At 47.5% G+C, this 17,934-nt stretch overlaps 1 protein-coding gene across 4 annotated transcripts in view; it reads right to left on the reverse strand.

Annotated features, from left to right (window-relative positions):
• ZBTB17 (zinc finger and BTB domain containing 17) overlaps positions 1 to 17,934 on the reverse strand; it is a 938,938-nt gene that overhangs the window by 786,746 nt on the left and 134,258 nt on the right. The gene's annotated exons all lie outside the window — the stretch shown is intronic.

Genomic DNA, 17,934 nt, shown 5'->3' on the forward strand with positions numbered 1-17,934 from the left:
GGTCAGCAAAACTGTGTTCAAAAGGGTTGTCGCTCGTGTAATTGACACGGGACAGATTACCTGGTGTATATAAACTTACATTTGGGTAAGCATTATATCAGATCCCAAATTTTTGTCCATTGACTTGGGTCAAGGTTGAATGTTTGATATTCATCCTTTGTTTTTTATCTTGTCCATCTAGCCCTGTATTCATCCCATCATTAATTTGACAACACACGTGCTATATCCCCTTGGAGGTCATTGATTCAATTTATGAGAATTGGACGACCCTTTTGAATAAAGTTTTGCTGACCTCTTGTCCTTTATTGATCAGGTACACATAGTTTCTGTACATTATTGAATTAAATGTACACTTAATGAGTTCTTTTTTTTTTCTTTTTTGAAGTCGCACCTGTTGCACACTTAATGATCATAACATGCAACTGTATCTCTCTATTTTGTCTGTACACTCTCTATTTGAAATAACACGGGTGGTTATGTTTTGCTCAAAACGTGTATTACTCCATTTAGAACTTTGAGATTTTTTCTCTGTTAGCTGAAAATGATACATCGAAAATTTTGAAACTGATGGTCTCCTAATGTATATTATTACAGATCATTTTGCTCCTGAAGAAGGGGGTGTTCCCCGAAACGCGTAGAGCCTTTCAGTTCATCACAAGAAATTTGCTTTTGGATATTTCTTTTCAGTTCATCTCAAGAAGATTGTATTTGAATATTTCTTTGTTCCACAATGGCCTTTTTTTTTTATTTGTTTGACTTATTGAGATGTAAATGTTCACCAGAAGTGTCTGGTCTAAATTATTTGTTGTTAATTTGAAGCTCTCCTGTCTTTGTTACTATTCAGTACTTTGAAGTAAAACATTTTGAAGACTTTTGACTGACTATGTCAGCTTTAATGGTGTGCAGGGGACGGGAGTGTCTTTAGTCCTAGACACTTTTTCTTTGTTCATATTTCTCACAAGCCCCGTGCCAGGGCCTGTATTCCTCCCCAGCACCCTGAATCCTTAATTTTTTTTTATCCAACAGGCAATAGCGTTCTTTAATTTGGTGTGCACCTATTGAATTCTACTTTGTTTGCTACTAGGTTCTGCTACCTGATCAGTAAGTTGTTCTATCGTGTCCCACTGATCTCAATCATACTTGCCATGAGAGCGGTCGAGTTAGCAATTCGAACTTCATGTGAGGCAGATGTTGCTATTTCCTCCCGAAAGCATAGATCATTTTACTCTCTTTATCTGGTGGGAATTCACTTGTAGACAGATGTGCCCTTGCTCTTTTCCTAGTGGTAGTAGCTACTAGGGAGTTGAACTTGTGTTGGCCACTTAAAAGGGGTCAGTAGGTGCTGATATTTTTGCTCAAGTCTAGGGTTAGTAGGCCTTGTCTACAATCGGATTGTAAAAGATGGTGCAATTCTCTTCACTCTACTTTATAATAATGGGATAGCCTGTGGCGCAGACTTCCTTTCCTTGAGGACATGATGTAACCGTCTCAGATTTAGGTATGTACTCCTCCCCCACCACATTGGTCCAGGTGTACCAGACCAGACACCATTGTTGATAATCTTATCGCTATCACCTTACCCAAGATTTTTGCATCCACATTAATCAACGAAATGGGTCCATAGGAGTCACAGTATCTAGAATCTTTCTGGGGTTTCAACCACACCGTTATCGCTTCCCTCAGATTTATGAAGGGGCCGCTTAGAATAAGCAAACTCAAAAAGTACTTTCAGTTTAGGCACCAAAATATCAGCAAAAGTTAAGTAAAACCCAACCCGGAAACCATCGCTCCCCGTTGATCTATTACTTTGCAATGATTTTAGTGCCCGTAGTATTTCAACCTCTGTGATAGGTGCTTCCAACATGTTCCAAGACTCCCCCACCAATTTGGGTAATCTTGAGAGATCAAGCATGCCTGATGCATCCCTGTCCGAAAAGGTGCCATCACCAGAGTAGAGGAATTTATAGTATTCCTGAAAAGCGCAATTAATCCCCCTTTGTGTAGATGTCAACCTCCCCACTTGGTCATAAATCTGTGTTATCTCCGACCTTCCTGACAAATCAACTATGCCAACCGTGCCAACAGTTATAACCGTGAATGTGTGTTGGCTGTATTCAAACCTATTTAGCGCTTCCTATAATGATTGGTGTTGGCACAATTCCTGAGACAATCGATGCTGTGGAAAATTATGAATAAATAATTGTAGCCCCTTTGTAAAAGGAGTGAACATTAGTTCTATAATCAGTTGGTCTTGCACACGGTTAAAGTGTTCTTGCCTTGCAGAAAAAAGAAACCATTTGCGCTGCACGTACGCATTTATTCTTGAAGCAAGTTCCAGGAGTGAAAATAGCAGTTTAGCAGCTGCATTAGTAGTAAACTGACCTGGCTCTGTGTTCACATTTAGCCTGGTGATTTAATGCCCGTCATGAAGCAATGTAGCACCAAATGTATAAACGTTGTTTGTTCTCTTTAGAGGCACTGACGAAGCAGTTGCTTGTTATTCGGCTCTGCTTAAGTGTATTATGAATAAACTATGAATGTTAAGACTTTGGAATCTTCTGTGCTGGTGTCCTATTCTGACGATTATGGGCACAGGTGGGTATTATGAAAAGTATTGCCCACAAATTGGCTACCCCAGATGGAACCTAGTCGCAGTTAAGATCCAGTTGGACTATTCTGGCATGGTCGGGGAGGGGGGAGGTCGTGGAGCGCACTGCATTAGTTGAACAGAGGTTTCCTGCAGCCACATCTTCGACACGTTCATCTCTGCGACTGAGGTTCCCCCCACCTGAGTGGAAGGGAGCCTTTCACTCCTGTAGAAGCGCAGGCACCGAAGATTGCAACAACAAAAAAAGGTGACACTGTTTCATGCACAGAGGTGATAATTTAATGCAAAATGATGTTGTGCGGTCTTATGTTATATAAACAAGGATTGCATTCACACTGCGCACAAATCACAATAGACCATGCGTAAGTTGCATGTGTTTTAATTGATTGTAGAGTCAGCCTGACACGTGTTTCAAGCTATGTGCTCTTCGTCCGAGGCTGAACACATACCATACAATAAAGTTTATGGCCACGGCAATACAATGTATTCATTTGTGTTGAACAAAACAAAGCCATGTGGCAGTTTGACAGGGCGAAATAAACAATAGCCACATAACATTACATGTAAAGTGGTTTGCATAAGAACAAATGCAATTATCGGCAATGTGCATTTACAGAAAAATATATAACCTTATGCCCATACCGAAAAGGATATCAATCAGCAATTGTACACATGAACATATGGAGAAAAACCAAATAGGTGGAGGGAAGAGAACACACACATAGGCATAAAGTTAGCGTTTATATGCAAAGTAAACATGGATCAGTGTATGGGCCGAGTCCTGGTTCTGCAAGAGCCATATTTCATTTAATAATAAGCTAGGAAATGTACCTTATGTAGTCTTGATCACAAATCAACTATGCCAACCGTGCCAACAGTTATAACCGTGAATGTGTGTTGGCTGTATTCAAACCTATTTAGCGCTTCCTATAATGATTGGTGTTGGCACAATTCCTGAGAAAATCGATGCTGTGGAAAATTATGAATAAATAATTGTAGCCCCTTTGTAAAAGGAGTGAACATTAGTTCTATAATCAGTTGGTCTTGCACACGGTTAAAGTGTTCTTGCCTTGCAGAAAAAAGAAACCATTTGCGCTGCACGTACGCATTTATTCTTGAAGCAAGTTCCAGGAGTGAAAATAGCAGTTTAGCAGCTGCATTAGTAGTAAACTGACCTGGCTCTGTGTTCACATTTAGCCTGGTGATTTAATGCCCGTCATGAAGCAATGTAGCACCAAATGTATAAACGTTGTTTGTTCTCTTTAGAGGCACTGACGAAGCAGTTGCTTGTTATTCGGCTCTGCTTAAGTGTATTATGAATAAACTATGAATGTTAAGACTTTGGAATCTTCTGTGCTGGTGTCCTATTCTGACGATTATGGGCACAGGTGGGTATTATGAAAAGTATTGCCCACAAATTGGCTACCCCAGATGGAACCTAGTCGCAGTTAAGATCCAGTTGGACTATTCTGGCATGGTCGGGGAGGGGGGAGGTCGTGGAGCGCACTGCATTAGTTGAACAGAGGTTTCCTGCAGCCACATCTTCGACACGTTCATCTCTGCGACTGAGGTTCCCCCCACCTGAGTGGAAGGGAGCCTTTCACTCCTGTAGAAGCGCAGGCACCGAAGATTGCAACAACAAAAAAAGGTGACACTGTTTCATGCACAGAGGTGATAATTTAATGCAAAATGATGTTGTGCGGTCTTATGTTATATAAACAAGGATTGCATTCACACTGCGCACAAATCACAATAGACCATGCGTAAGTTGCATGTGTTTTAATTGATTGTAGAGTCAGCCTGACACGTGTTTCGAGCTATGTGCTCTTCGTCCGAGGCTGAACACATACCATACAATAAAGTTTATGGCCACGGCAATACAATGTATTCATTTGTGTTGAACAAAACAAAGCCATGTGGCAGTTTGACAGGGCGAAATAAACAATAGCCACATAACATTACATGTAAAGTGGTTTGCATAAGAACAAATGCAATTATCGGCAATGTGCATTTACAGAAAAATATATAACCTTATGCCCATACCGAAAAGGATATCAATCAGCAATTGTACACATGAACATATGGAGAAAAACCAAATAGGTGGAGGGAAGAGAACACACACATAGGCATAAAGTTAGCGTTTATATGCAAAGTAAACATGGATCAGTGTATGGGCCGAGTCCTGGTTCTGCAAGAGCCATATTTCATTTAATAATAAGCTAGGAAATGTACCTTATGTAGTCTTGATCACTATCTATGTTGAGAAGTATCAGAGTAAATGAACATTATCCTGAGTCCATTCCTCATACCTATGCTTAAAACTTACAAAAATTACTAGTTATGTCGATTGACCATGGGTGCATTCTTGTGCGAGTTTAATCTTAAAATAAATATAACACCATTGCTAGTTATATTGGATTCCCTTTACAATATAAGTGCAGCCAAACTCATGATAGTACTTCTAAAGTGCACATACCTAAATAATACGCCGTTGCGTAGTTCCATTCATTGTTTAATTGGTAATTACTGCATCCAAGCAGCATGTATAAATGGTTTCCATTTGAATTTTGCATCCAGTGTGGTTATATTAGTTCCAAATTCACGGTGCACCCAAACGTAAGAGACAATGCGTGCTTGATTAATTGGTTAATACCTCTCAAATCAATTGCACGTGTGTAAGAAACCCCCTTCAAGCCATAAGGGGTCGTACACAAAGATCACTCGCTTACCCAGCCTTTCGGCGTGCAGACACTTCTGATTCGCGTCTGTTATTACTCTCTTGCTCTCCTATATAAAACATGGTGCTTGCTAGAGACAACCATGATACGTGCTCAGCTAGCCGCCATGTTAGGTGAGTGAGAGTTGCACACTTGAAACATAGTACGTAAGTACATCACTCTATATTAAAAAACGAGAAACTACTCCGTTCTTGAAAAAAGAAAAATAATTATTGCTGACGCACTTAGTGCTAAATTAACTTGCTTAAAGAGTGCAATAGAAAGATTGGTCGCCATCAATGCAGCGTATATTTACCCTTTGTTGCTACATATTTAGCCCAAGCAGGTGACTGCACCAAATTAGACTATGGAGGTGCATTATGAGTTTTTTTGCGAATACATTTTGATTTGGTTGACATACTGTTAAAGTAAATACAGCCAAAAGATCAAATCAGAGCCTTAGATTCAATTATTTGAACGTGCATTTCAACTTATCTTTGGGGGTGCATCTTGCTTTGCCACTATCTAACAGACTCCTGGAGCCTAGTTGGTCATAAAATGGCTCCAAGGGGGGGGGGGGGGGGGGGGGTTTACCAACTGAGGGTTTCTGCTGCTCTTGCAGAGACCGGACGAGACACAGAGCACATCACCATGTTATTGATATAGAATGTCACAGGCACTGAATATTCAAAGCATAAATAATGCACTGTTTGAAATAAAGTGCTACCGGTTAGGAACAAGTTACTTACCTGTAACTGTTGTTCTCCAGCATGGGTCTGGCATGGATTCACATGCTCATGAATATTCCCCGTCGTCAGGCTGGGAATCCTCGGTAAAGAAAAAACCAGTATCAGTTTCGTTTCTGATCTGTCTTTCGTAGTAATAACCAATCACTGGTCTCTGCGTCATACTGACCACAGCCAATGACTGCCCTCTACCTAAGCACCGCCTCTGGCAGCCATCTTCAGATTTGGAAGCACGTGAAGTGGCAGTATGACCAAGTGAAGAGCCGCAGAGGGGTAGGCGGGAGGGTTCGCATGTGAATCCATGCCAGACCCATGCTGGAGAACAACAGTTACAGGTAAGTAACTTGTTCCTTCTCCAGCATGGGGTCTGGCATGGATTCACATGCTCATGAATAAAGAATACATAGCAGTACACACATGCACAACCACGGGAGGTGGCAAAGGCTCAACATTAAGCATTGCATCAAACTCAACATTAAGCATCTTACCTCCTCACCAGGCTCACCTCAGGCGAACAGGTTGCGCAGCACTGCTTGGCCGACCCTGGACTCCTCCCTGGAATCCCGATCGACGCAGTAGAACTTCGTGAAGGTGTGCGTCGACCTCCACGTAGCAGCCCTGCATATGTCCAGCAGGGGCACACCAGAAAGGAACGCCGTGGTAGCTGCGATCGCTCTGGTGGAATGGGCTCTCGGACGGCCAGGCAGCGGTCGGTTTGCCAACCGATGACAGTACATGATACAGCCGGAGAGCCATCTGGAAATGGAAGCCTTCAAGAGAGCCTTCCCCTGATTGACAGGTCCAAAGTTCACAAAGAGTTGTGACGTCTTCCGAAAACACTTTGTGCGGTCCACGTAGAACTTCAGCGATCTAGCCACATCCAGCGAGTGCAAAGTCCTCTCAGCCGGCGACAAAGGCGACGGGAAGAACACAGGCAACACCAAGGGTTCGTTGAGATGGAAGTCCGACGGTACCTTGGGCATGAAGGAGGGGTGCGTCCTGAGCACTACCCTCGTGTCGTGAAAAGTCAAGTACGGGGCCTTGCAGGAAAGGGCCTGGATCTCTCCCACCCGTCGTGCGGAGGTGATGGCCACAAGAAACGCTGTTTTCCACGACAGAAACTTCAACGGGGCCGAGTGCAGAGGCTCGAACGGAGGTCCCATGAGCTTGGTCAGCACCACGTTGAGCTCCCACGCCGGGGCCGGAGCCTTCACCGGCGGGAACGATCTGAACAGTCCCTTCATGAACTCTTTCACCAGACGATGAGACCACAAGGACGTCCGCCCCGTGGTTCTGGTGTATCGGGAGATCGCAGCAAGATGAATCTTGATGGACACGTGTGCCAGTCCAGCTTTGGCCAGCGTCAGCAGGTACGGCAGTACTTGGGGAGCCGTAATCCGTAGAGGGTTAATCTTCTGTGCGTGGCACCAGACAGAGAACCTCTTCCATTTGTGTCCGTAGCATTTAAGAGTCGAGGACGCCCTGGCCTTTGCAAGAACCTCTCTGCAGTCGGCCGGTATGTCGTATCCTCCAAACTCTAGCGCTGCAGGAGCCAGGCCTGCAAGTTCAGCGATTTCGGGTCGTGGTGGAGGATGGCGCCTCCTTCCCTGGAGAGCAGATCCGCGTCCACCGGCAGCTTGATTGGCGGGGACGCTGACAAGTCCAGAAGGTCCGGGAACCATATCTGCCTCGGCCACGCAGGTGCGACGAGGATCATCCTGCACCGTGACCTCTTGAGCTGGTTGACGAGCCGGATTAGCAGTGGCAAAGGAGGGAACGCGTAGAGGAACAGGCCCTCCCAGGGGAACGAGAAAGCATCGCCCATGCTCCTCGCCTGGGGAAACCTGCTGGCGAACCTCCGGCACTTGGAGTTCGTCGCCGTCGCGAACAGGTCGATCTGGGGTGTGCCCCACCGTCGGAAGAGGCGATCCACTAGATCCTGCCGTAGTTCCCACTCGTGGCACGAGCGCAGCTCCCTGCTGAGTGAGTCGGCGATGGTGTTTTTTATCCCTGCCAGATGAAACGGCACCAGAAACATCCCTTGGGCGACTGCCCAATGCCACAGGTCCTGCGCCTCCCTGGACAGTGCTGGGGACCTGGTTCCGCCCTGTTTCCTGATGTAAAACATGGTGGTGGTGTTGTCGGTGAAGATCCTCACCACCTTGCCCTTGAGGGACGGAAGGAAGGACCTGAGGGCCCAAAACGCTGCCCGGAGCTCCAGGACGTTGATATGTAGGGATTTCTCCGTCGGGAGCCAAAGGCCTCTTGCGTGCAGATTTTCGGTGTGCGCTCCCCACCCTTCCAGGGAGGCATCCGTGGTCACTGTCTCCTGGTGGGCTGGGGTCTGGAAGTCCATGCCCGGCGTCAGATGCGCGCGGGTGCCCCACCACGGGATCGCTCGTCGGAAACTCTCGTCGAGTGTGATCCTTTCCTCGAAGCTGCCCGTCGTTTGGATCCAGCGCGCGTCCAGGAACTCCTGCAACGGGCGCATCCGGAGCCTGCACATGGGAATGAGGTAGATGCAGGAAGACATCATTCCGAGGAGGGACTTGATGGACCTCACCTTGGCCGCGTCGGCCACCAACATCCGCTGCACCTTGCCCAGGATGGTCCTGGTCCTCTCCTCCGACGGGGAGGCCAGAAGGGACACTATGTTGAGCCTCGCTCCCAGAAACAGAGCGTCTTGCGCGGGCACCAGGTGGGATTTGGCGTAGTTCACGGAGAATCCCAGGTCCGTGAGAAGTTGGACGGTCCTTGCCGTGTGAACCACGGCGAGCTCCCTTGTCTTGGCTCGGATGAGCCAGTCGTCCAGGTAGGGGTAGACGTGGATCCCTTCGCGGCGCAGCTGAGCCGCCACCGGTGCGAGGCACTTGGTGAACACCCTGGGTGCCGACCGTAGACCGAAGGGGAGGGCTTTGAACTGGTAATGACGCCCTTGGACCACACACCCGAGGAATTTTCGGTGCCCCTTCAAGATGGGAATATGGAAGTAGGCATCCTCGAAATCCAACGACGACAGGAAGTCTCCTTCCTCCAGCTGACCCAGGACGTGCTGGAGGGTGACCATCCGGAACTTTTGCGCCTTGATGAACTTGTTCAGACGTCGCAGGTCCAGGATGGGGCGCCATCCCCCCGTCTTCTTCACGAGGAAGTATCTCGAGTAGACTCCGGAGCCCCGAAGCCTCTTTGGGACGAGTTCGATGGCGCCCTTCTTGAGCATCGCCTTCACCTCCAGGAGAAGTTGAGGGATGTGAAGTTCTTTCCTGGCCACGGGGGGGACGCGCGGACACTTTCTTTGAAACTCGAGCGCGTGGCCCCGGGCCAAGGCGTCCAGCACCCAACGGTCGGTGGAGATGGACTCCCACACGCTGACGAAGCTCGCCAGCCGGCCTCCCACCGGGGTGCTTCGGTGGGGGCCCGACCCCCCGGCCGGTTCAATCCTGCTTCGACGAGGCTTTAGCGCCTTGTCCTTGGCGACGACGGCGGGGTCCGCCAGACTTGCCTCGTCCTCTGTAGGCCTCCTGAGACGACGAGCGGGCTGCTTGACGGTAGGAGGAGAAACCGCCGCCGGAACCTTTGGAGGCGCCCTTGCCTCCGCTGCTCCGAAAGGGCGTCCGTCGTTGTTGCAGAACTCCAAGGGCCCGGGCCGTCTCGGTGTCCGCTTTAATGGCCTGAAGGGAATCGTCCACTGTTTTCCCAAACAGGTTGTTCCCATCGAAGGGCATGTCCAGGACTCTGGTCTGAACGTCTTGACGGAAGTCCGTAGCCTTGAGCCATCCACGCCGCCTAAGGCAAACGCCGTTGCCCAACTGGCGGAACCCAGAGTCGGCGATGTCCGTCGCAACGGTAATGGCGTGGTCCAAAGCCACCTCACCTTCCTGCAGGATCTCCAGGGCCTCTGCCCTCTTGTCGTCCGGCAAGAAGTCCAGCAGGGGAGCCAGTTTGTACCAGAGCTCCCTGTCGTATCGGGCCACGATAGCCAAGGCGTTGGCAGCTTTAATCGTCGTCACTGCAGACGAGATGACTCTGCGTCCCATAGCGTCCAATTTCTTTCCCTCGCCGTCCGGTGGGGAAGTCGATGTGGAGGCCGCACCCCCCCCCCGCTTTTTTCCTGGCCGCCGCGGAGACGACAGAGTCCGGGGTAGGCTGCGCCCGGAGGCACAGGGGGGCCGTGTCCGGGACCCGGTACTTTTTCTCGTACCGGTCTCTTCTAGCTGGCGTCGTGGAAGGGTTCTTGAGGAGGGTGAGGCCCTCATCCCAAATGTCGTCCAATAGAGGCACCGCGAGGACCGTCTTCCTCTTGGCCTCGCGCCGCTGATAAAGGAAACCTTCCTTCTTCTTCTCCTCAGGGCAGAGTTGGAAAAGCTCATATGCCCTGGCGATCATCGAGTGGAACGATCCAATCTCGTCGGGCGGAGAAGCCCTGGTGGGAGGCGACGACGGTACATCCTCGTCGTAAACCTCGTCGTCCGTACCCGTCGCTGCCGTGTCAGTCCCCGTATCATCCCCTGGGGTGGACGGGGAGGAGGGCTGGAAGGGGCGCGACGGCTGAAAAGGAGGTGGAGGGTGGATCCTTCTTTTCTTGGTAGGGGGAACACCAGAAGGTCCCGGTTCTGGGTCCCCCGACGGGAGAGGTTCCGTCGGCAACGGTAGTCTCGTCCTTATCTCTGAGCATAAGGACTGTATAGCCAACAAAATGGCCGCCGAGTTGTGTCGCGGCGCTGGCAGAGGGAAATCCGACGGGCGATCAGGGGCCCCGTCGGTACCCTTGACGATGTCGTCGTCACCTGCGTCGGGATCCATCCCGACAGGCCGGTCTTCTTCCACGCCGAGGCTTAAGACCTTGACCAGCTCCTCCTCCGAGGTTGAGGCCGAATCTACAACGACGCCCTGCCCCCCTTTTTCTTCCCCACGGGGGATTTCACGGGGGTCCTATCGATGGGCACAAAAGAGGACTCCCTCCGAGGTGGCAGGGAGACTCTGAGCCCCGAGGTCGCCACCACTGGTGTAGCCTCCACAGGCTGAGCCAGGGCCGCCGCGACAGTTTCGATAGAGGGCTTGGCCGGATGGATTAAGGCCTTCACCACCTTAGGTGCGCTCACCGCCTTATCCTTGAGGGGGGGACACTGCCTCGCTCCCCCTCCGCCTTCGAGCTCGACCGGGGCCTCTCCAGGGGCTTCGCCGGGTGCTCGGCCTTCCTCTTACCCGACCCAGAGCGTTGGCTCGTGGTTGATGGTGCCGGGGAGGGTGCGCCCTGCCTGGCGCCCGTAGAGCCCGACCGTTCGGCGCTCCTGGTGCCAGCGGACTCGCGGTGCTTGGCCTTATGTTGGACCCCCGTCGCCGGGGCGTCCTCAAAGGTCTTAGAAGACCGCTCGGATTTCTTCCTCTTCTTCTCGCCGGACGGGCTCTTCCCTTCTAGCCAGTTGGCGAGACGTTGATGGCGGTCCTTCATGGTCCGCTCCGACATGTTGCCGCAAAACGCACAGTCCTTCTCCACGTGCGTCTTGTCCTCATGTAGGCAGTAAAGACAAAAAGAGTGTTCGTCCTCCTTGAAGACGTTCTGCAGCTGGCATCCAGGGCAGACCCTGAACAGCTTTCCGGGCGTCGAGCTTCTCTTCTCCTGGGCCATGACCGGGCCTGAGAAACTTCTGGAGTCCTCCAAAAGCGTAGCTCGACGAAATCTTCACCCTTGAGGGGCGCAGACGAATCCGAAACGGGTCCCCGTTGATCGGATGGAGAGTCGGTGGAGCTTGAGGCTCTTTTGACCGAAAAAACGAAGTTTTTGAGAAAAAACGTGAAAAAATAGCACTAACGCTCGAGAGCAATAGCACGAGGATCCCAACACATGAACGTGCGGTAAAAATCTGAAGATGGCTGCCAGAGGCGGTGCTTAGGTAGAGGGCAGTCATTGGCTGTGGTCAGTATGACACAGAGACCAGTGATTGGTTATTACTACGAAAGACAGATCAGAAACGAAACTGATACTGGTTTTTTCTTTACCGAGGATTCCCAGCCTGACGACGGGGAATATTCATGAGCATGTGAATCCATGCCAGACCCCATGCTGGAGAAGGTTTATTATTGTAAAGTCATGCATCCCCACCTAATGACAGTAGGAGTGTGCAAGACATCACAAAAAAACGGATAATTCATGCTCTGTGTTCAGTCCATGTAGAGCTGTGCGGTATTGACAGATAAGTCGAGCTTCCAATTGTCTAAGTTTCAGTACAAGGTTACCCCCTCTCTGAGGTAAGGCGACTTTTGCCAGACCCACAAATTTAATTTCTTTTTTATCATCCATTTGGTGTATTTTTTGCCAGTGTGTCGCTAAAGGATATTTGGCATCCTGATTGGATATGGTCGACAAATGTTCTCTCATTCTGATTTTAAATGGCCGAATCGTGCTGCCAATGTAGTGGAGTCCACAGAGACAAATTATACAGTAAACACAACATTTGGAATTGCAATTAATAAAAGGAGTTAACAGTGTGTCCCCAAAACTCCAAAATCAACTGTTTTAGTTTCCAGAACATAGCCACACATTGAGCAGCCTCCACATTTATGTAAACCTTTGTTTCGTGCCAGTTGCAACCAGGTTTGTTCAGAGAGCGGATTAGACATAAAAGAAGGATCAATATGTTCTTGAGAGTGCTTGCTTTGTTATAAATAAAGTTAGGATATGGTTCTAACCAAGTACTGATGTCCTTATCCAGAAGGAGCAGGTGCCAGTGTTCCTTCATGATTGAGTATATATTAGAACTGTCTGCGTTGTAACGTGCAATAAATCTCAATTGAGGATGTGCTTTGTAAAAACTCTAGGGTGGATGTAGCCACTGAAATTCTGAGTGCAAGCGTGGGTGCTTCTTATGCCGAAGTATGTAGTCTTGCACATGGATCATCTAATTGGACACATACACTCACTAAAAATGACTGTCATTATTAGTGGCCCTGGAAAATCCAGAGCATTCCCCTGTATAGAAGTAACAGATTCCATCCCAAGGGAGAAAAGTGCCTTCACAGTCCCAGTGGATAACAGAGTTATTGTGGACAAGCACCCGAGTACATCAATTGCACCCTCTATTGACCAATCTTTATGGGATGCGAACTCACGCAGAGCTCCTCATGGTCCCACTCCCAATAATAATGCAAGTAGATCTTTGACAAATCCACCTAGTTATGCAAACATTATACATTCTTTAAATTCAGCGTGGTTTACCATCACCACAAACACTTGCAAAAGAATTTAACTTAATTGGGGAGAAACGGTGCAACCTGTATGATGGGGTGGCAACGGATCCACATGCTACTCCCAGCGTTCCCTCTGACGGTGTGCTGAAAGCAGGCGAATATGCCCCAGTATTGCTTGAGGAGGGATCGTCATCGAGATCTGAGAGATAGGTTGAAGGAGAAACTGTTAATTGTGGTTCTTTTATTCCCCCTGTTCATCTCTCAAACCCGATGCATCAGGCTGCACAGTCCGACCCTATAAGTAAGGAAACAGGGAAAACAATCCAAGAGTACAACATCATCGAACTAGAGGGGAACCGTGATATTTTACGCGGTGAACGGATCAATCATAGATATTTTATGGATGTAATTGCACGCATACCCTCACTACGTATCCTTACGAGTGGGGATTTTGATAGGATTTCCCTCGCACGTTTGAATAACTATGGAATGCTATGTTATGTGTCTAGTGCTAATGTCCTAAAATGCATTTGGGAGATTTAGATCAGACTAGGAGATGGGCTTTTGCTTATACACATTTAACTGCGAAGTAGCAGCGGATGAGTTTTTGCAAAAGCCAGTTTTGAGAATGGAGGAGCCTTCCTCACATGGAGCACTAGATGGAACATCGGCAGAGCAAAAATGTATATCAGTTGCTTGCAATGGTGGCAGGCAAGCATGATTTGGCCTGGGTGGAACCACTGTTGCGCACAATCTCCAACATTAAAAATGTTAATAATTCGACTTAGCAAGTAAGGAAATTAGGTCTTGATATCGTTTCATGGAACTCCTGTGGCCATCTGTCGCTCCATGGGTGGTTGGTTTCTTCTCTCAACAAATTTAACTTAGATATCATTTTACTGCAAGAAACCATGAGTATACATGGAATCACGCTCAAAGGTTTCAACACATATTGTAATCACGCAACCAAGGGTAAAGTGGGCTGCCCAATGGGCGGACTCACAATTGCGATTAGTAACATTAAATGCAAATCTGGGATTATGTATGCATCCTCAAATGTGCTAGCAGTAGAAATAGAGGTCTATTAAAAAATAGAAGACCCTATAATTCTGTTAACATTATACTGGAATCCACTAAAAATATAATTGGAGGACATGTTTGATGATTTAGATCTAGGCCTAGAGAGTAATGTTATTCAAAGGCCAACATGTAAAATCATTATTGCGGGGGTTTTTAATTTGATGTGTAGTTAGTAACAGTGAAACAAACTATGAACAATTTGTCAGAAAGCATTTAGCGCAGACCCGAGGTAGCGAATGGATCTCAGATTTTGATAGCTGGGAGATATAATTTGTAAATTGCTCAGAAGTAACCTAGAATCATACATAGAGGCGAGGGAATCTTGTCCACCGAGGCTTCTGTAGGCTGATGACCTGGTCCAACGGCCATTGGTCTCCAAAGAAAACTGGACGTCCTACAGGACTACGCTGATCAGAACGGCCAGGAAATCAACATAGAAAAAACTGAAATCCTGGAGATCCAAAACGCAAGAGGGAGGAAAAAGATCACCAAGCTGGAGGTTGGGGAATTAACAAATAAAACCCTGTGACATCGATAAAATATTTGGGCATTATGATCAGTGCTAGCGGTTGGGAAAATGTTTGGATAGATGCGTCCTTGGACCCTTCTTATTCTCTCTTTATACTCCACTTCTCGCTCCTCATCTCCTCTTTTGGAATTTCTCACCATTTCTATGCGGAGGACACTCAGCTGTTCCTCGCCTTCACCTCTGACTTATATCTAAAACGCTCTTCCTGTCTTACTGCCATTAAAAACTGGATGTCTTCTCATTTTCTCTCTTTTAATACTGACAAGACTGAGGTCTTATTCTTCCCTTCTAACACTTCCTCCTCCCTCTCTCCCTCTCACCCTCTTTCTATTCATTTTCCCCCCTTCTGATCGTCCCATTTCCACCAATGCCCGGAATCTATTTATCTACTTTGACTCTTCCCTTTCCTTTACTCACCATATCTCACTACTCGCGCATGTCGCTACCATCTCTTTAATATCCATAAAGTCCACTCTTCTCTCACTTTCCATGCTACCAAACTCAATCTCTTCCCTCATCTTTTCTCTGCTTTTTTACTGTTCGTCTCTCTTTTTTGGTCTACCCGCCTCCCATCTCACCCCCCCTTAAATCCCTCTACCACTCTGCCATCCATGCCCTCTGTCTTCACTCCCCCCATGATTCCATCTCCAACTCACTTTCCAAACTAGGATGGCTTCCTTTTCACTCCAAACTTAAATTTCAGTTCCTTTGTCTTGTCTTTAAATATCTTCATGACCTTGCCCCTCCTTACCTCTCCTCTCTTCTCTCATTCTATACCCCATCACGCTCCCTGCGCTTGGCTGATCTCTTCTTACTCTCCGTTCCGCCACTTCCTTGTGCCTCTTCTTGTTTCCGCTCCTTGCACCCCTACATTGCAATTCCCTTCCTTTCACTATCAGCTCCACCTATTCCTCCTTCCGTTCGTCCTTGAAATCACTCCTTCACTCCCCTCGCTGACTCCTTTCCCCTTCACCACCTCCTCCTCCTAATTCACTCTTCCTGTTCTTTTCCGTATCTCCCCTTTGATCGCCACCTTCCCTGCTACTCTTTCCCCTTTTCTCCCTCCCTTTTCTTCTTCCCCTCCCCCCTCCTTTTCTCTTCCTTCTTATATATAAATTGTTATACATGCTGTTTTCTGGTTTGATTCATGTATATTTGTATTGCTTCCATGTTCTATGTTTTATGTTTCTTGTTGTTAAACTGTAAAGTGATTTGGATTAAAGCTATATATAAACAATAAAATACAAATAGCAAGGCTGAACCTGAAAAACAGATCATAGCTCAGGGCATGGTGATAGGGAGGAAATATGGCAAATTGTCTCTCCTCCCGGTCATGAACTTCTATAATCAGAAGGTTGTCCCAATGCTGACTTATGCAGGAGAAGCTGGCTTGGGGGTGCCTTAGGAAAATTGGGAGAAATTAGAGAGTAAATTCTGGAAGAGGATCCCAAGACTCCTGAATGTGATCCCTATGGCCATTATTAGACATGATCTGGGCGTCCTCTCACTACATGTGAGAATTGTCTGGAGAGCCCCGATGACCATTGGCAAACTTAATTCCTTAAATTGTCCTCCACAATACCAGATCATAAAAATGAAGGAAGTAGGTATGAACGATTGGATCCTGAACCAGTGGAGAGACAAATGCCTAGAAATACTGGTCAACTTAGGACTGTCTGTGGACACCCTATGTCGAAATCCTCTTCTGGTCCAAGGGGCATTGTGGACAGCAGACTGGACAGAAACGGAAGCTAAAAGATCTTCCTCCAAGATCCACACCTTATCATGAACTCTCACAGGCCTCCCTAATATAACACCGGAGTACCTAAAAAAAAAAAATTCCGAATGCAAGACAGAGCTTTTTATAAGATTTCGCTTACACGTACTACGTACAAAAGGTAACATTACATAGATACAATGGAATGGCAAAAGATGATAAATGCTGTCTTTGTAATTTTCAGGCGGAATCACTGCAACACCTGACCCTTTTCTACCGGAACTGAGAGAACACTCCTGTTGTATGGCAAGATGAAGAACTCTCTGGGTACAGACGCAGATGCTTGGTGGGACACTTTCTATGGGGACTGGACTGTTATTGGACTCTATATTGGACTGTTGAAGTGATTCCTGGTTTGTACTGCTTTGTCTCTTTGGCATTCTCTGTCTTCCTTGGTGTGGTTGTTCTCAGCTATTCTATTTTAAGAGGGTTTTCTTGGTTATGGAATGTAATGGATAGAAAAGGTTTAATAAACAGAATGCTTAATAAATTTTAAAAGAGAGACTGTTTATTTCACAAATCAACAGGTGTGCAGCGTTATCAGACCTGTACTTTTTTTAGGCACTTGGACCGGGAAACAGGAATTGGCCCTCCTTAGCTCATGGGCTCTCCGGTCCATGTGTCGGGGACCTGCATCTTGTCTGGTAAGCACTCTTGCTGGCAGCTTCCTTCCAGGCCCATGCCGCCACACCTGAGTGGGTACAGGACCATTCGGGTTCACTCAAAAGACCTTTGCTCTCCAACGGCTTTATTCGCATCCCCTTGTTGCTAGTATGTTTAAAATCCCTGTATGAATAATTCCATCCCATTTACTGATAGGTATGCTCCATTTTTGTGGAAACGCCCTGGGTCAGAATAGACTATGGTCACACCAGGATGTGATTGCGTTTTTAAATGGTTGTTTGCTTCTCGTCTCTTCGGTCCACTTTCCAGTCCTACCCATAAAGGAATGTCCCATGATACATGAAGATTTGTAGGGTTTCTCTGATCGGATAAAAGATATTGCCTATGTTAGCTCTGGCCTTATAGATCTTGTGAAACAATGTGATTTCCAACCTCCCATCTTGTTGACTTGTGCCCCCATGCCTCCACGCTATCTTAATGTGGCTGCGACCATCCTCAAAGAATGCGTCCCATAGTCTGCGATATTCGTTGTCCAGATGGCCATGCCAAGCCTAGTCTCTCCAGACTCCCCCTCTTCAATACCCCGTCCCGGCAATCAACATATGTTTTTGTCAGTGGAGCACAGCTCCCAGTCTGGCCCTTTGTTGCGCTCCTGCGTCCCCATC

Source organism: Ambystoma mexicanum, chromosome 8 (genome assembly GCF_040938575.1).
Source record: "Ambystoma mexicanum isolate Mex_15411 chromosome 8, UKY_AmexF1_1, whole genome shotgun sequence".
Lineage (NCBI taxonomy): Eukaryota > Metazoa > Chordata > Amphibia > Caudata > Ambystomatidae > Ambystoma > Ambystoma mexicanum.